Here is a 20,814-nt window from a genome sequence, read left to right on the forward strand (position 1 = left end):
TAAATTATTCTATGAAAGATAGAGTGTAGTAGCAAATATTTAATAGATTTAGAGTAAACTTTGACGATTATTTGTCAATAGCGACGTTCCTGGATGAATGTAAAGTCCGAATGGGGCGGTGTCTTTTTTGGGCACAGTTAGAGTATAGAGCATTGGCATCAGATTGAGCGTTGGTGAACGTCTACATCGGCGTCGGTGTCGCCAGGGTAGTTAGACGCGCGCACATTATCGACCGGCCTAAACAACCCCTGGCCGACACCCTTTTGCCGAACGCCATGCAACACCATTTAGTTATTGCACTCTCTGAATAACACTTGTGTTACGTTTGGTAGTGTACGTTATGTAATAATATAATTCCTTGCATATTTATAATTATTAATAATAATTCCCACTACTATTGTCTATATTTAATCAATAGTAATAATATACGGATTATTTCAAGTTTATTATTCCAGTTCTGTTCCAGTGGTACACTAGGTTGGCTTATATACATTGCATTGTTAATATTTATTCTATTTAAACGTCTTAAAATTAGTGCAATCTTTTTAACTATTTGTTTCTCAAATACTTGTCATTCTACTCATTGTAAAATAATCATAAATACTCATACCATCATACAAATCAGAGGATACCTACTTCAATCTTCCTATCTATAACCAACAGCATCCAGATCGAAAACGGTAAGTACCCTTCAACTTTACTATTGATTATTTCTATCTTATGTCATTAAAATGCCTCTATAATGATGGATTTTCAAATTTTTCATGTGGTAGCTTTTATTAAAACACCACCGAGCATAGTAGCTGGTTTCGCGAGGGCGGGAGCTAGGGGTGGCGATCAATACTAAGGGTTGCCCGGTCATAGCAGCCGAACTCTTCTCTATACATATGCTTGCTCCCTTAATACTTTTGCTTTTTGGATACCTGTTTGTATTTATTTATTTTGGCTTCTTCAGATGCATCAAATCTTTATTATCTGCAATGATTTCCGAAAAAGGGGTGGGGGAACTAGAGGGCAATGCACTTTGCATCCCTTCTGGATTTATACAAACTTTGATTTCGCATCTCTTCCGGACTATTGAAGTAACATTAATAGTATTACTATATATTTAATATTTGTTCAATATTATTAAATTTTGTTTGAAATGGTACTAATTTTTGAAAACTAGCAATTTGATAATACATAAAGTACATTTATGACTTTATTGTTTTATTATTCATATAATTTTTTTATATTACATATATAAAGTATCTACAGTATACAGGGTGTAACAAAAAGGCAGGTCATAAATTAAATCACATATTCTTGGATCAACAATAGTTCGATTGAACCTAACTTGTCTTAGTACAAATGTGCACAGGAAAAAGTTACAGCCCTTTGAAATTACAAAATAAAAACCGATTTTTTCCAATATATCGAAAACTATTCGAGATTTTTTATTGAAAATGGACATGTGGCATTTTTATGGTAGCAACATCTTAAAAAAAATAAAAGTGAAATTTGCGCACCCAATAAAAATTTCCCTTAACTCCCCCGCTCCCCAAGCTTTTGTGCCCTTTAAATAATTTTTGTGGTATAAATTAGTTAAACACAATGTCTTTAAAACGTTTTGCCCATTAGTATTTTCTCGATAAGCCAGTTTTTATCGAGATGCGGCTTCTTTTTTAATAAGTTTTCATAAAAATTGTACCTATGGGGGTTTTTCCCTAAAATCCCCCAAATGTTTATGTACGTTCCAAATAAAGTATTATTGTGGTATCGTTAGTTAAACACAATGTTTTTAAAACTTTTTTGCCTCATAGTATTTTTTCGACAAGCCAGTTTTTATCGAGATGTGGCTTCTTTTTTAATATTTCAAAATATGTGAAAACCCTAAATTATTAATAAATTTTCATATTATTACCAGGTCTCTATAATCCTACTTAACCAATGAGAAGTATGTGGTGGATTTTACAAATGTTCAAAATATTACGATAATAACTGGCTTATCGAAAAAGTACCAGGACACAAAAAAGTTTTAAAAACATTGTGTTTAACTAATGGTACCACAATAAAAATTTCATTGGAATACACAAAAGTTTGGGGGGAGGGGGTTTAAGGAAACAAAACCCCATAAAATACAAATTTCACTATTATTTTTTTACTTTTTTTTTAAGATGTTCCTGCTATAAGAATCCCACATGTCCATTTTCAATAAAAAATCTCGAATAGTTTTCGATATATGGGAAAAAATCGATTTTCATTTTGTAACTTCAAAGGGCTGTAACTTTTTTTATGTGCACATTTGTACTGTAAGGTAAGTTAGGTATTTTGCCCCCAGAATATGCGATTTAATTTATGACTTGTCTTTTTGTTACACCCTTTATATATTAACCACTCTACTTTAAGATTTCTGATTAATGTGGCTATGAAAAATTTCTCAATATTTATCAATTTGTTAATTTATATGCTTTTTATACTTGGTTATTTTAATTTTTTTATACAGTGTGCTCTATCTTAATTCCCAACATCATTGCAGTGTCCTTCTTAAATTTATTTTTTTTATATTTTTTTTATTTTACACTTTTTATATTTATTTATTATGTATTCGTTATAGGTACGTAATTATATTCTTCTCTTTGTCGCGTGGTTTATGGACAATTAATTAGCGACGGATTATGTTGGTACCTAGATTTTTAAATTTAAAATGTTTTTTTTCAATGTTTTGTTTCGTATATCTTAGATATTTTTGATACTACTACATGTCGGTTTATAACTTTCTCCGCCATTTTCCAACTTCCAGTCGCCACTTCGTCCGGTTGTTCCATAGATCCTCTTCTATGTCTCTTTATCTCAGCTCTGTATTTATTCCTTCGCTTCAACTTTTTCTCGGTCTACCTCGTTTTCTCTTTCCTTCTGGTTGTTTGGTATTCGTTGTTCATCCATTCTTTGCATATGTCCGAACCAGATAAGTTGTTTTGTTGTTAGGTCATCCGTGATTGTTCGTTTGGTTCCCATTATTTCTCTAATGCGTTTGTTGGTAATCCTTTGTCTTCTAGATCTCTCTGCGGTTCTTCTCCAAAAATCCATTTCCGTTGCTCTCGGGGTTGCCAGTGTTCTTTCTTTCAGTGGGCATACCTCACGGCTGTATAGAGTGATAATTTTCTTTGCTGACGGATAGGTCCCATAAAATACTGTTTAACATTGTGATGGATTTTTTCCCTGACATATTTCTCTCTCTTATGGCTTTGTCTAATGTTCCATCGTGCGAAAACGTGATACCTTGATAGATACTTGTAGTCACAGCAGTGCTTTATCGTGGTGTTATCGTCTAATATGAGATCTTTTTGTTCTCCTCCAATGCACAAGTATTCGGTTTTCTTTTTATTTATTTCTAGAGCTCATATATCATACCCTTCAATTAATTTTCGTGCTATATAGTTTAAATCGTCACAATCTTGTGCCATTATTACTTGATCGTCTGCAAAGTTGAGCGTATATACCATAGTGTTGGTGAGTGGTATCCCCATTGTTCTACATTTTTGTTTCCATCTTTTTAAAGCACTTTCGAGGTATATTTTAAATAAAGTGCGGGACAGGCAACATCTTTGCTTTGATCCTTTTGATGTTTTAAATCCTGATTTATTGGTTATTTTTGATTCTTTGTGTTATATTTCTTTGTTCCTCTTTGCTTGCTGTATCTTTTTCTTCCTTTTTATTAATTGGTTTTCTACCATATTGTTTTAGTTTTTTGTTAATTGTTTATTTTGTTCAATATTTTAAATAACCAAGTAAGAAGTATTACTGCTTTGATTTTAAAGAACAAGTTCTTACTTTAGATAATTTAATTTTTGGTAACATTTGTGTACTATAAACAGCTCTTCAGGCCTGAAGGTTCATAGTATCTATTTTCTTCACTATTTTTGCCACCTATTTATTTTTTTCGTCTTTTCCTCCCAGTCTAGCATTCTTAGTTTTCTTACATCGGTTTTAACCTCTTCTAACCACTTCTGTTTTTTCTTCTCCTGCGCTTTCCGCCCGCGTCTCCTGTTAATGCTTTTTTCACATGGCTGTGAGCATCTTATAAATCCCATCCAACGTGCTCTTTGTTCTTTTACTTTTTCTATTATGCTTGGTTGATTGTAGAGCTCCATTACTTCCTTATTTGTTCTTCTTTCCCATATGCCGTCATTGTTCTTTGTTTCTCTATATATTTTGTGTAATAACTTTCGCTTCTATCGTTCCAATGTCTTCTTCTTCTTCTTCTTATAATAGGCCTCTTGGCCTGTTTCTTACCGATTTTGAGCTTGTATTCGTAGCTGTGATGTTGACTGCTAGCTATCTCGCCACCTTTTAAAGGGCCTTCCTATTGGTCACTTGCCGGTTGGCTTCGAATCCCTGGCTATACGGGCTATTCTCTCGCTGTCCATTCTCGTCACATGCTGATTCCACTCTCGTCATCTCTGTCTTCCCCACCGTACTATATCTTGTATGTTACAGAGATCTCATATTCTGTCGTTCGGTATTCTGTCTTTCAGTGTTTTCCCAGTTATTGACCTCAACGTTCTCATTTCTGATGTTCTGAGTATCCTCTTGGTTTCTGCTGTGTCACATCTTGTTTCTAACGCGTACGTTATGATCGGTCTTACACATGATTTATATATGCTTACTTTCCCTTCCAGCCTCATATATTTGTTTCTTCAGATGACATCCCTCAGACATCCTGACACGTAATTGGCTTTATTTGCTTGCTTTCGGACGCTCTCTTTAACATCTCCATAACTACATATTTCGATTCCCAGATATTGGAATCTCGAGACTTGTTCAATTAGTTCGTTGTTAATTACCAATTTGCATCTTATGGGTTCCCTTGACACTACCAGGGATTTTGTCTGGTGTTGATATTTTCATGTTGTAGTTCTTCGCCACTGTATTGAAAGTTTGTGCCATTCGCTGTAGGTTATCCTCGTTATCGGAGATTAAGATTGCGTCGTCAGCATAACAGAGGATTTTTATTTGTTTTTCCGCCATCTTATATCCTTTTCCAGTATCTTTAATGTTTTCTATGATTTTGTCCATGACTAAATTAAAAAGCAATGGGCTCAAGCTATCCCCTTGTCTGATTCCCGAGTTGATTTCTACTTCCGATGTTAGTTCATTCTCGACTTTTATTCTGGTTTTGTTCTTCGTATTAATGTCTTTAATTATTATCCTTATCATCTTGTTGGACTGATTTTTCTCCTTTAGCAATCTTAGCACATCTTCCAATCTTACACAATCGAAGACCTTAGTCAGATCTATAAAGCACATACATGCAGGTTTATTATATTCCAGTGCTTTCTCAGCAATTTGTCTGGCTATGAATATGGCGTCTATTGTGGACCTATTTTTCCGAAAACCTTGTTGTTCCTCACTAATTGTGTATTCTTCATTTATTTTATTGGCAAGTATTTTTGTTACGAGTTTAAGAGTTGTGCTCAGCAAGGTGATGGTACGGTAGTTGCTAGGGTCTTTGCTGTTTCCTCTCTTGTGTATTGTTATACTCGTCCTCCACTGGTCTGGTACACTCTGGCTACATATTATTTCTTGAAAGAGGATCTCTATGTTTTCGATTAAGGTTTCTCCTCCGTATTTCAGGAGGTCATTTGGTATCCCATCGGGTCCTGGTGCTTTTCTGTTTTTTAATTTACGTATGTTATTCCTTATTTCTTCTTTTGTGATTTCTAGTTCTGTGTGTATGTTGGATTCGTCTTCATTTCCTGTTTCTTCCTCTTCTTCAGGTATTATAGTATCTTCCTTATATAGTTCTTCTATATAGGCGGTCTATTATTCTGCTTCTATTTTATTTAAACTTCTATATTCGTTAATGGAATTTTCCTATTTTTTAGTATTTTCCAAACTTTTCTTTGCGCCCCATACAAATCGTGTTCAATTTCTTTGGTAAAGCGTGTCCAATATTCCCTTTTTATATGTCTTATCTTAGAATTGATTTATTTCAGTATTGAACCAGGGCTTTGATATTTTTGTTGCATTCAGCTTAATTTTTCTGACCCCTATGCTTTCCTTTGCGGTTTGTGATATTATATTCTATTTTTGCCCATGTTTCATTTACTCCTTCACCTGTTGTTACTGGGTTTATCTCAAATCTCTGTTCTAAACGTCTTTTATACAGCCATTTTGTGTTTTGGTTCTCTAGAGACTCAATGTTTAGTTTTTCGAAGTACTTGGGTGGTTTTTTCTTGTTTTGTGGTATTTTGAGCAAAAATTTTCCAAGCACCATTTTATGGTCTGATCCGATATTGGGCGATGTTAATGCTCTTACGTCTAGTATTTGTTTAGGTATGATTTCTCTATTTGTAATTATGTAGTCTATTGTTGATTGTTGGCCTTGCGTATTTTGCCACTTGTATTTGTGTTGGGGTTTGTGTGGAAAAAACGTATTGTTTATTCTCAACAAATTTTGGGTACAGAATTCAACAAGGTATTCTCCATTTCGGTTCAATGTATCTTCGTTGAATCGTTGTTTGATATTATCTATGCTGTCGTTTCCTATTCTTGGATTGAGATCTCCAAGAATAATTATTTTTTCGTTCTTCTGTATCTTGTCGATTACATTCTGTAGTTTATTGTAAAAGTCTTCGGTCTCCCCCTCAGGTTTACTTATATCTGGTGCGTAGACTGATATGATGTGGAGTTTACTGTTTTCCATATTCAAAGTCGTCATCAGGATTCCATGGTTGATATATTCGATGTTTTTTATGCTCTTTTCAAATTTCGTGTGGATTATAAGGCCCACTCCTGAGCTAGCATAGTCCCCCTTGTCTTTTCCGCTGTATACGAGTAGGAAATCTTGGTATTTTGAAGTTCCCTTTCCTTTCCTTCTGGTTTCGGAGAGCGCGCATAAATCTATTTTGTGGGTGTTCATTATTAGTATCTCTTGGTCTCTCTTTGTCCATGACTTAATGTTCCAGCATGCTATTCTTAATTCTTTATCCTTTTTCGTAGTCCTATTCTTTGCTAGAGTCGTCTTGAAAAAATGTTTCTGTCCGGTATCCGAGGCTTGGTGATCGGTTCTATGAGCATTTTCGTTTTTACGTGGTAGGTCGCTAGCCTCACCCTCGAACCCTCCTCCTTTATCCGGGATTGGGACCTGCAACCCGCTGCTGAACTACTCAGTTCACCCAACAGCGGATAGGCGGAGTTCCAATGTATGTCCTCTTTTTCTGACTAACACCTAAGTTTTGTTGCCATACATAACCACAGGCTGTACAATGGTTTTTGTATAAATACCTGGCTATTAACTTAGACTTGATCATTTTGTTTAATGCTCCTACAGCTTTACTTCCTTTAATAATTCTTTTTTCTATTTCAGCATATTCTTGCACTCTATTTGTTACCGTCACTCCAAGGCATTCGTATTAATTCACTTTTTCAAAACAATATTCCCTACTTACGTTACTTATTTTTAGAATATCTTTAGGCTCTAAAAACACTAAATAAGTTTAGGTATTTTAGCAGATACATACATCATTTCGTATAGTTTTTCTCTCTCGATTGAGTCGTATGCCTGTTTAAAGTTCATAAACAGAATGTGCATACCTAGGTTTCGTTCGTAGCTGTTGTGCAATATTTGTTTCATCGTAAAAATCTGATCAATTGTAGATTTGCTTCTTCTAAACCCTCCCTGATATTCACTTATTAAGTATATCAGATTCATACTCTCTTAGTCGGTTTCTTATTAATAAAGCCAATATCTTATACGCTACATCTAATAGAGCAACTTCTCTATAATTTTGGCTTTTTTCTCTCTTTTTGTGAATGGGGCATATGGATGAATTTTTCCAGCCATGTGGCAATTTCTTATTTTTCAAAATTGGTTTTATTAGGCTGTTTAGTCGTTTGAGTAATAGCTGTCCACCCTCCTTGAATATTTATGCTGTAATACCGTTTTCTCCTGGACCCTTGTCATTCTTCAACTGCTTTATTATTTCATCTATCTCCTAACCTGATGGTTCGTTTATTTCGGCCTGATTGTTGCTTTGCTTCGGTTCGGCTTGTGATTGTATTTCATTGGTATTGTCCCCTGGGTTTAGTAGATTCTCAAAGTATTCGGCCCTCCTCTCTAGTTTCCTTGATGTCAACTATTAGCCTTGCCTTGCCGTGCCTTCTTTACATCTGTAGAAGCATGCGATTCCGGGACCCGTAGCTTTATTGACTTTGACCTTTTAGTAAAAATTCATAATCTCGTTATTTATCATATGATTTTCCATATGTTGTAGCTTCATTTCACAGTATTCTCGTTTCTTTTTTCTGCAGCTCTGTTTGGCTTTATTCTTTGCCGCTTCATAACCTTTCTCGTTTCTGTTGTATTCAGTATACTCATTTGTATTTTAGCATTTCTTCTAGCTTCTAATTCCCTTTTACATTCTGTATCAAATCAATCTTTACTGTTTGCTTTGTTTATTTTCCCTACTGTCTTTTCTGCCGCTTCCGTTAATATCTTCTCTATTTGTGTCCATTCTTGGTCAGTATCTCCATTTGGAGTGTCTGCTAATCTTTTTGCTATTTCTCGTTTTAACTGGCTTTGTTCTTTTTCGTCTTTTAGCTTTACTACCATAAAATGGTCCCCATTGCTGTTTGCCCCTCGAAAACATTCGTGATGATATTGGCGTGTTATTTTCATTATTAACATGTGGTCTATTTGATTGGCAGTGTTGCCATTCGGGAAGATCTGTGTTCCGTTTCATTTTTTTGTGACCTTTCAACTTTTTCTCTGCCTGTTTTTTTCTTGCCATATTTTCATCCTTTGTAATTGACCAGCTAATATCTGGTGAGTGTACCCAGCCATGTTGGTGAACTATTTGGTATCGATTCGCACTACAAAAAGAAATCAAGAAGTATTATCAAAGCCCTCATTAGAAGGAGGACAAATACTGTATATTCTAGTGTAGATAGAATTGAAACGAGACAACTAGTGTGGTATGGTAACGTGAAACGAATGAATGAAGATATATGGCCAAAGAAAGCTTTAAATTTCATACGAGAACAAAGAAGAAGAAGAAGGGGAAGGCCTTCAGTTGCCTCGGAAGAAAATGTTCGGCACATAATGAGAGATAGAGCAATCAAAGAAGACGAATGGATGGACAGAATACGAAGGCGGTCGAAATGCGAGAAGCGGCAGAGGCTGTAGGAACCTTGCTTATAAATAGATTACCAAAGTCGCCTCTTTAAAGGTAAGACAAACCACGAAGTACTAATTTGTCAAGTACAGCTCCTCCAGATTTACTCTTTCGGAGCCAATGTTCACTGTAGTTTCAGTATATTTCTGTACACTTAATGATGTACAACACAGATATACTCACTGAGAAGAGGCCTACGCACAAATTAGGTATGATACCACATGATACATAAACATGATTTAAAACAGCTCTAAAGGTTGACACAAAGACATTTATTTTTAACACACGTTATCATCGAGCAGTGAATCATGTTGCCCTTTGAGCACTCCTAAATTTATCTTTTATCATCGGCTTGAAGTCGCTACTAACATCTGTTTTTAAAAATGTAAATCATATTTCTCGATGTCACCTATTCTATAAGGTTGCTAGTTTCATCTACTAAGCAGAACGCACTGAAGATGATCTGATCTAGATCGAAAACGTTTTGCGAATCCTTTTGGATGACTTTTTAATAGTTTTTCAATAAACTTTTTATACCATTATACAAACGAAGTTTTTACTTGTTCTGTATGACATTTATTTTTGTTTGTCCTGAAGCTTGGTTTTTGATGATACATTCATTCTTTTCATTATTTACTATTTCCTCACCTAATTTTTCGTAATTTCTAACTTATTCTATATTTTCTTTTTCAATTTATCTATTACGACTAGTTTGTTCTGCTCATCTCCTACTACCAGAACTTTGGAAACAGATAAGATATTTTTCTGTTCTTATTTTTCTTTATGTACTAATTACACAAGCTTAGCTCAAGGTCGCTGTTTCAGACACGTGATTGGTGGGTCTGTAGTATCGTCGCTGCTTGTCATTGGTTAGAAATTAATTTCAACACGTGACACACACACCGATCAGGCGACTGAAATTGTGATCTCGAGCTTATTTTGGCAATGAAAGTAGTATAGATCCCAACAAGAGTCGTGAAAATATCAAAATGTACCTACACTATTTGTGGAAGAAAGACGGAACAATAATGGATGATTTTTAGGTGAATTTTAGCCAAATAGTTATTTAAAGCACACTAACAACTCCAGTCCAGAAATTGAAATCAGGAGAGGTGTTGAGAGGAGGCAGGGATGTATTATATCCTCATTACTATTTTTTAATGTATATATTGAAGCCATTTTGAGGTAGCATTACTATCTCAAAGTGAAGGAATAATAATTAACAGAAGATCTATTAACAACATAAGATATGCAGATGACACCGTGATTATGGCAAGCTCTGCTGAACAACTCCAATTACTACTAAACAAAACAAACAGTTTCTGTGAAGAATATGGACTAAACATGAATATAAAAAGACCAAATACATGATAATAACTAAGCAAACAAACATACAAACAATCATATATTTGGGAAATGTACCGATAGAAAGGGTTGATAAATATATATACCTAGGACCCTGGATTTCAAAAAATAATGATCCAGCAACAGAAATAAGGGCCAGGATAGAAATAGCAAGAAATGCGTTTGCAACAATGAAAACAATTCTCTGCAACAAAGACCTTAGATTGAAACTGAGAGTAAGAGCTTTGAGATGCTACGGGTTCTCGATAATGCAATATGGACTTTTTTTTATTTGTGGCTTTAGCACTTAGCTATTTAATACAGATTTATATGTTGATAATAATAATTAATAGTAATACAAAAAAACAAACTATTAAAGCTAATACAAATAATTAAAATACATATTATTCTAATTTTCTTAATACTAAATAAAAAGTGTCTATATCTACCATTAAATGTTATTGCAAACAGGTCATTAGAGTCAAAGAAAAGAGAAAAAACCTCTTAAGAAGTCATAAAACGATATCGATCAGAGACCTATCAAGGTTGTTTTTAAGACATTACGATAAATAGGGAAAAAGAGGGTAAATAAAACAATTGGGTTAAAAGGGAGATTGGGGCAATTGGGAGATTAGCTAAGATTGATTACAGACACACATTTGTACTATGTATACATTTGATTAGACAATCATATACTCTTTTGTCATTAGTAGCCAATAGGTTATTTATTATGGACTTGAAAACTAGACATTTAAGCAAGAACACATAAATTACTAAGCTACAGTAATTTGAAATGTGGTGTTACACAAGGATGCTTAGAATAGCATGGACACAGAAGAAGACGAACAAGGCAATATTGCGAGAAATGGGCAAAGAATACGAAATATAAAACACAATAAAAATAAGAGAGTTACAATATCTGGGAAACGTAATGAGGGGACAGCGATATGAAATGCTAAAACTGATAATACAGGGAAAGATAAGGGGAGAAAGGAATATAGGAAGAAGGAGAGTGTCATGGTTGAAGAATTTAAGGGACTGGTTTAAATGCAGTTCTCTGGAACTCTTCAGATCAGTACCATTTTTATCGTAGTCAAAGTTATGATCATTTTACAGCTTGTTGCTGAAAAACCATTCCAGCTACCATTAGTCGACTCTAAATTATTTATTATGTTTGTACTTGAAATACTAGTTGGCTAAATAATCTCATTTTAATGACAAGCTTAATAATTGTTCCGGACTAATGGTTGCGTTTGTTTGAAATCGATATGGACTGAATAAGGGATGATCTATCGGCGGAGTCAACTATAGTTATCTCGTTGGTAATGTCCAACATGTTGGTAATTTTCTATTGATCCGCAGCACTTTTCATTTCCTTTGATTACAAGTTGTTTCATAGTAGTTAAAGGATATTTTGTCTTGCAGGATTGGCAAAGAATGTTGTAAAATAACATACTATATATTTCTTGTTTATCTATATACAGCGTTGAAACGCAAGAATAGAATATACAGTATGGTGCAAATGTTTGGAATTAATTCGATATTTCGTAAGACATGTGATTACCATGTGGTACAAAATGGTATCTTATGCCGTTTCATCGTCTTTATGAATACTTTGAATACATAGCTTAACCTTAAATTCCTGAGGTTAAAATAGGTCGATTTAAGCTAACATACCTTAGTACAACAGTTGATAATAACCGAAATATAGGGTGTCAAAGTTAAACTTTTAATTTATTTATTTTTGAATATTTCCTGACAGGAATGGGGCAACAACACGAAATTTGGTAAGTTGTGCTTGTACTGTACACCCTACTAAATTATGTTAAACAAACATTTCTGGCTACTACCAGAGGCGTACGACGGAGGAACGTGAATGGTTGACCCTTCCCAAATTCTACGCCACTGGCGGAATTGCTATTTTAGTGCAATTTTTTGATTCTCCAATACTTTCTATGTAAATAACATAATTTTTATTCGTAACGATAAAACCATTAGTTTTCGAGATATTTGAAGTTTAAAACGAAGGAGCATAATACATTAATCAAAATAAGTGTGCCTTTTCATTTTTAACTTCAAATATCTCGAAAACTAATGACTTTATATTTACGAATAAAGAGTATAATATTTGCATAGAAAGTATTGGAGAACCTAAAAATTATGCTAAAATAGCAGTTTCATCAGTGGCGTAGAATTTGGGAAGGGTCCACCATTCACTTTCCCTTGTCGTATGCCTCTGGCTGTAGCCAGAAACGAGTATTTAACATAATTTAGTAGGGTGTACAGTGCCTAGACTTTCTGTCAAATATGACACGAACATGTCAAATTATTTTAGAGTATTCTATTTTTTAAATAATTTGTGTGCTCGGTACTATAAAACTATTTGACATATCCTTATGATACTTGGCAGAAAGTGTAGGTACTGTACACCATACTAAATTATGTTAAATAATCGTTTCTCGCTACTACCAGAGGCGTACGACAGGGGAAAGTGAATGGTTGACCCTTCTCAAATTCTACGCCACTGATGAAACGGCTATTTTAGCATAATTTTTAGATTCTCCAATAGTTCTTATGCAAATAATATACTTTTCATTTGTAACGATAAAGTCATTAGTTTCCGATATATTTGAAGTTAAAAATAAAAAGGCACACTTATTTTGATTAATGTATTATGCTCTTCGTTTTTAGCTTCAAATATCTCGAAAACTAATAGCTTTATCGCTACGAATGAATATTACATAGAAAGTATTGGAGAATAAAAAAATTGCACTAAAATAGAAATTCCGCCAGTGGCGTAGAATTTGGGAAGGATCATATATCCACGTTACCTTGTCGTACACCTCTGGTAGTAGCCAGAAACGTTTGTTTAACATAATTTAGTAGGGTGTACAGTACCAGCACCACTTACGAAATTTCGTATTGTTTTCCCATGCCTGTCAGGAAATATTCAAAAATATATTATATATAATCCGGTTCTCTTCTACCGTGAGGTGTCGAGAAATTATATTCAAAAATAAATAAAATAAAAGTTTAACTTTGACACCCTGTATTTCGGTTATTATCAACTTTTGTACTAAGGTGAGTTAGCTTAAATCGACCTATTTTAACCTCAGGAATCTAAGGTTAAGCTATGGCCCATTATTTACCAAACACCCTGTATATACAGGGTGAGGCAGATAGAAGTCCTATTAGAAATATCTCGAGAACTAAAGGAAACACAATCATGAAATTTGGAATGAAGGGGTTTTAAAGAGTGATCTCTTTAATGAAAATATTTTCATCGATTTGCTACTTCCGGTTATACCGGAAGTGGCTTATAACTTCGTTTTTTTAAATAGAACATCCTGTATAGTTTTACATTTTTGTATTCTCCTGGATGTCTTCTTTCTTAAAATATCAGTTTTTGTAATGTTATACAGGGTAGTTCAAAAGATAATTACGTTTTTTTTTTCTTAATTTCCTAGCAATATTCACACCCTGTAGAATTGTAGTAGTTTGACATCAAAAACTCTATTTATGTTCAAATGATTTTTAATATAGTCTACTATTGTTAAAAATTGTTAGTATAGCTAAATGTTGAATTGTACTATACAGGGTTGGTCGAAACTCGGAAAGAGTATTTTCTGAGTTTTCTTAAATGGAACACCCTATATTTTATTATTGTAGTAAAATGATATTTTATGCTACTTTTTTATTTCTTAAGCATTCCCTATACCTAAATGCTTTAATTTGTGAGTTATTGGTGATTCAAGCCAAACATTAATTTCAACAAAAAATACGTGAAATTTTATTAGGTTGGCCGTGAAAATATTCAATCACAAATAATTTTTTGGAAATAAATACATATTAATCTAGCTAGACTGATCTTTAAAATTGCCAGTAATGGTTGAACTATCAACATACCTACGTAGTTAACATTCTTGGCGCGATTAACAATTAAGCACAAATTAAAGCATTTAGGTATAGGGAATGCTTAAGAAATAAAAAAGTACCATAAAATGTCTTCTCATTGCAATACTAAAATACAGGGTGTTCCATTTAAGAAAATTCAGAAAATCCTCATTCCGTGTTTCGACCAACTCTGTATATTAAAATTTAACATTTAGCTATACTAATAATTTTTAATAATAGTAGACTATATTAAAAATCACTTTAACATAAGTAGAGTTTTTGATATCCAACTACTACAATTCTACAGGGTGTGAAATTTGCTACTAAATTAATAAAAAAACGTAATTAGCTTTTAAACTACCCTGTATAACATTACAAAACCGCACATTTTATGAAAGAAGACATCGAGTGGAATCTAAAAATGTAAAAATATACAGGGTGTCCTATTTAAAAAAACGAAGTTTTAAGCAACTTCCGGTATTGCCGGAAGTGGCAAATTGATGAAAATATTTTCATTAAATAGATCACCCTTCAAAACCCCTTCATTCCAATTTTCATGATTCTGTTGCCTTTAGTTCTCTAAATATTTCTAATAGGCCAGTTATCTGCCTCACCCTTTATAGCGGTTTACCCTCATAAGCAAAGCATAAACCGACTAATTTTTTTTGCATTTTTACCAAATCTTTTTTAATCGATTTTATATTTTTCCCAGTGACCGGAAATTGTTATTAACAAATAAATAGAAAAAAACAATTTCACCGAATCTCTTCGAAATCAATCTTTTAGACGTACCTATCTAATAGAAATAAACATTTTTCTCTCTTGTTTTTTCGAGTTATTTGCATTTTTTTGTTGATTAAATCTTTTTAGTGATTTTTGGGATTTTTTTTTCTTAAAACTTCTAAGTGAATTGCATTTCTACAAAAAGCTGTATAATTTTTAAACCTTCAAGTACCTACAAGTAAGAATATTTTGACAAGGATAAGTGATTTCTATCTAACTAAAAACATAGCTTTAAATTTAAACAAAGATTCCTACGCGTTGCGTGCCTTTATCGCCGCAACCGCTGTACACAGAGGTAAACTTCTCGAAAGGCATATTCGAAATTTGGATCCATGTTTGATCCATCCAGAAACCATATATCCATGTCAAAATAATCTTACTGTACTTGAAGGTTTAAAAATTATAAAGCTTTTTGTTTGTAGAATTACAGTTCATTCAGCATTTTTTTAGAAAATAGATCCCAAAAATTACTAATTAAGGCATTCTTGTCTCTCTCTGGGGACATGTCCCAGCTATGAAAGTCTTTGGCTTTTTCACAAATCTTACAATATCATACCCTTCATTAACCTCGCCGTTTCTCCTGATTCTCCATCTGCCTGCTTTCTCTTGCACCGGGCCATATATATCTACTTTTCTCAGTATCTTTCTCTCGAATGTTCTGAGTTGGGCTTCATCTTTTTTCGTCAGGTTTCACAACCATAGGTTACTAGGGTTTAATCAGAGTTCTGTAGATAATTATTTTGGTTTTTTTTTTGTCTAATAATTTCGATGTCATCAATCTTTTATTAACATAGTATGTACGATTCCCACTGGAAATACGTGCATTCATTTCGCTACTTACGGAATTCTTCTGATTGATTTATGTACCAGATATGCGAAGTCATCCACATGTTCAATAGTATAGTCTAGTTATAGTTGTCTATTGCGATATTATTTTCATTGTCAGGTGTTCTTTTGATAGTCATGTACTTAGTTTTTGTTTCGTTTATTTTAAGTCATCTTTTTCATGCTTCAAGATCAATTTCCTTAAACGCTTTCATTAGTCGTGGCTGACTAATGATAGCTACATCGTCTGTATAAGCAGTAATTTTTATCTACTGTTTTGGTATTTATATGGCCGGCTACATTGGTTTTTCTGATGACTGCCTCAAGAACTAGGTTGAACAGCATGGTTGAAATTGCGTCTCCCTGTCTCACTCCAATGTTGATGTCAAACAGGGGAGTCAGTTCTCCATCTCCTTTAATTGTGGCTTTTGAACCCTGCAACGTAATTTTTATGAGGCTGATATATTTTTTTGGTATACCTAGATTACGAAGGGCTTCCAGAATTTTGTCTATTTTCAACTATCAAAAGCTTGTTTAAATTCTATATACATATTATAAAGTTCTATGTCGTATTCATACACAAAAAAAAATAATTATTGCAGAATAATATTCTTGACCTCTACGATTTTAGAGTAATTTTAAGTCCTACTTGATTAGTATTACTGCATTCATTATATTTTAAGAAAATTTATTGTTACGACTGGTTTTGATGAAGCTAGTGTTGCGAATAATATGTATCGAAAAACACAATTCAGTGGCCATTTCGATACGCCGATTTAACCCCAAATGATTGTTTTCTGTGAAAATATGCCGACAACAAAATTTATGGATAACCTTCATGAAATAGCTCAAAATTTAAGATTTCTGACATTCTGACTGAAGATTGCCGAAATATTAAGATCGATAACGCCAGTCATGTTAAAAACATGAAAAATTATTTTAAGACCATTTAGGAGTTTATAAGATTGAAAGAGATTACGTTTTTAAGCCATGCTTTTTCAATTTAAAGCCAAAAAAATTATTTACTTCTCATTAGAATAATTTGTTTTTAATTTCTTAATGCTTTTTGTGTTAAGACGGCGATTAAAAGTAAATACTCTTCTTCTTAACTCAGGTGATACTCGTTAGTCTCTGGTAGTGATGTTGATTATAGTTACTTTCGAGTATTCGTTACAAATCGTTACTTTTGTATAAAGTAATCATTTACAATATTGGTTACTTTGATTACTATGATTACTTTTGTATTTGAGTACCGGTAATCATATCGAGAATCGTATTTCTTAATAGTTAGGTATTTTGTATAGGTATTCCGATATAACAACGACCTTCACCGATCTGTTTAAGGGATAAAAATGATTTGATTACCATAATTACTTTTATTACTTTTGTATTTGAGTACCGGTAATCATATCGAGAATCGTATTTCTCAGTAGGTAGGTATTTTGTATAGGTATTCCTATGTAACAACGACCTTTACCGATCTAGATAAAATATAGAGTTCTCGCATTCGATCTTTGTTAATGACATACATTACATAATATTTTCCGTATAGGTACCATTATACTTCCTCCCTCTGTTTCATCTTTTATCTTCTCCTCACCCTCACACCATTAAAACGCTTCATACCGATAACGATATTCGATAACACTCGTAAAATACCGGTATCGTCCGTTACTCGCTGGGATACGATTTATTAGAAAGTAAGCAAGTGTACTGGTTGTAGATACAATAGTCGTTACTCGCTCTGATACGATTGGTGCGAAGTAACGAAGTAATCAGAGTAATCAAAGTTACGATTTGCCTCTCTGTATAGTAATCGTTACTTTCGGTATTCGTAAGTAACGAGTATTTTGTAACGAATAGATACTTTTTCAACATCACTAGTCTCTAGCACTTAGTCGTAACGCCTTTGTACCAAACCCTGTTTTTCTCCTTAAACTCTAATAAGTTCTGTGGCCTCAACGAAGACCAACAGTCTTCTTATTGGTAGTTTTAAGATCTCTTCTGGCTCAAACTTCAGTTGACAAGTGAATTCCTGCCTTACATTAGTTAGCACATTGCAATGGTGTAGTAGGTGTACCGCAGTCTCTTCTTCCATTTCGTACTTTCTGCACCATGGTTCATTTACATTACCTAGTTTGTACAGGTGGTTTCTTAAACGGCAATGTCTAGTCAGCATCTCAGTGACCGTTTTGATCCTTCATTTATTGAGGTTCATTAAATTTTTCAAGATTTTTTTTATCAAAATTCTTCATTATTTTTTTTTTCTTCATTATTTTTTTTAGTCGGGATTTGTCCTTGATTGGCTGGATTTCTTTCGATGATTCCTTATCAGCCATTTCTAACCTCGTTTTCATAGCATCTTTAGTGATGCCACAGAAAGGTTCTGGGCCTTCAAAGGTTTCTCTCAAGCCTTGTTTTGCCAACATGTCTGCTCGTTCATTCCCATGCACCCCTTAATGACCCTGTTACTCATATTAAAGACCCTTTATAAGTTAATACTAAAAGAACTATTTGAAAAATAATTATCTTGCTTTGGGCCTGTCTGTTCTCCTCACTCTATCCAGCCTTTGGCTATAAATTTGCTTCGACGGCTCCGTCTCGTTCATTCTCTGTAACTGCACTAGCCACCGCAGCCTGTTTATTTTGATGCACCTAACAATACTAGATTCACTATAAAGGTGGTAAAGCTCAAAAATATAGCGCATACGCCGTAATCCGTTTTTCTGCACGCATTTAAATAAAAAATACAATTAGAATAATATGTTGCTAGCGCATTATTTAATACTAAACATACTAAAAGCCGTCGTAAAGTATACTATCAAAGCAATAAGTAGGAGGTAGGGTAGACCAATTCATGTGGCGTTGAAAAATTTATTGGTAGTAGGTATTCATATTGATTTCTTGGCACTTTCAACATTATAAATATATGGTTTGTATCCCTAATAATATAATAATATAATGAAGTAATATTCAGACACTGCAACATCAAGTTTTATCGCGACATGATTTTATTAATGTTAGCAACTTTGATCTTTCTTTTCCGCATATTGATTGAGCTGCACAAGATTTTATATAATTTTGATTCTTAGTAACGTTCACCCTTCTTTTTGTAAACACTGCTCGCGGAGGGGTCATCCCCTTCTTTTTTAAAGGGAGATGTTTTTGAAGTAACCCTCAATAGAAAGTATTTAATTTATTTTCATGCATCATCAAGAGAAAGTGGTGGACGACCAAGCCTCAGTTGTGACTCCTGAACAATATTGAGATGTAAATATATATATATATATATATATATATATATATATATATATATATATATATATATATATATATATATATAAATATATATATATATATATATATATATATATATATATATATATATATATATATATATATATATATAGGGTGGTTCATCTTATTCGCCTCGGTGTCTGTACGGAAAACCACTTGATATTTTAAAAACATTTCTTCACAGAAATATACAGGGCCTTTAATACTACAATCTAAAAATAATACGAATTATACAGGGTGCTCCAAAAAAGAGTGGTATATCAAAGTTATATTTTTTCTTATGGAATGCCCTATATCCGATGACAGTACTGAATTGACCTTAAAAAATAAGCTATACTTTCATAAGGTTTCCCTATACCTAAATACAGGGTGCATTGATTTATTTCGATTTTTATGAAAATGTAAGGTTTTAGAAAAAATAAATATCTACGAATATAAGAATCAGTAACAAATTCTTTCTTGGATCTTAATAATAGACTATTTAGCATACTTAAACAGATGATCACTGTAACAAAATTTCTTGCAGGGTGGTCAAAATATGAGATTGTTCTATTAATAAATTCAAGCTGTAATAACTGACTTATTTTAAATAGAACACCCTGTATCTTACTAGTCTATCGCGTATAAAATTTACTTAGCTTTCAATTTATATTAGACTTTCCTATACCTATCTTTTACAGGGTGGTCAAAATATTAGATTGTTCTATTAAAAAATCAAGCTGTAATAACTTACTTATTTTATCTGGAACACCCTGTATTTTACCAATCTATCGCGTAGAAAATTTACTTTGCTTTCAATTCTTATTAGGGTTTCCTATACCTATCTCCCTTCATTTTTTAAATATTTAAATATTTCCTAATTTGTAAGCTTTAAAAATTAGAATTAAGTACCTATGTCGTGGTTATGTACAACACATCACCAACACCGGCAATATACTTAAATATCTTAGTCAAGATACTTTCGTTAATAAAATTCAAATTTTTATCATTTAATCACACAAAGTGTTCTTATTTTAAATGACAGTCGATATTCTATTCTTTATAATGGAAGATATTTAAAATCTCTTCAATTCCATGTAAACATTCTCAATACACATGTTATTCTGTAAATATAAATTCCCATGTTATTCGGTAAATGCCCATTTTTAGATATTTTTGTACAATAGGCTCGTTTTCGTCATAGTAGCCATTGCATTTAATAATTTGTAATTGCGATTCAAAGATTCAAACAAAAAGTGGTGTTCTTAAATTTACTTAATAACCGTTGGTTTAAGGTATGGAAAATACTTATACGGAATGAAATATAATTTAAATATCTTCCAGAATACGGCATCTAATATAGGATATGCAGTTTAATATAAACATATTATTCAATGTCACATGTAGGCCAAAATCAACTAAAATAATACAACACTCTGTGTGATTACATGATAACAATGAAAATTTTATTAATGACAGTATCATGTCTAAGTATATTGCCGGTGTTGGTGATGTGTTGTACATATGTAACCAC

At 33.2% G+C, this 20,814-nt stretch overlaps 1 protein-coding gene across 1 annotated transcript in view; it reads left to right on the forward strand.

Moving 5' to 3' along the window:
* The first annotated feature begins 464 nt into the window (after nt 1-464).
* LOC114336843 (ELAV-like protein 3) overlaps nt 465-20,814 on the forward strand; it is a 270,925-nt gene continuing 250,575 nt past the window's right edge. The window contains exon 1 of the mRNA XM_028287227.2: nt 465-680. The gene's annotated coding sequence lies outside the window, so the exon portion shown is untranslated. The remainder of the gene's footprint in view (nt 681-20,814) is intronic.

The sequence above is a fragment of the Diabrotica virgifera genome, chromosome 10 (genome assembly GCF_917563875.1).
Source record: "Diabrotica virgifera virgifera chromosome 10, PGI_DIABVI_V3a".
NCBI classification, from domain to species: Eukaryota; Metazoa; Arthropoda; class Insecta; order Coleoptera; family Chrysomelidae; genus Diabrotica; species Diabrotica virgifera.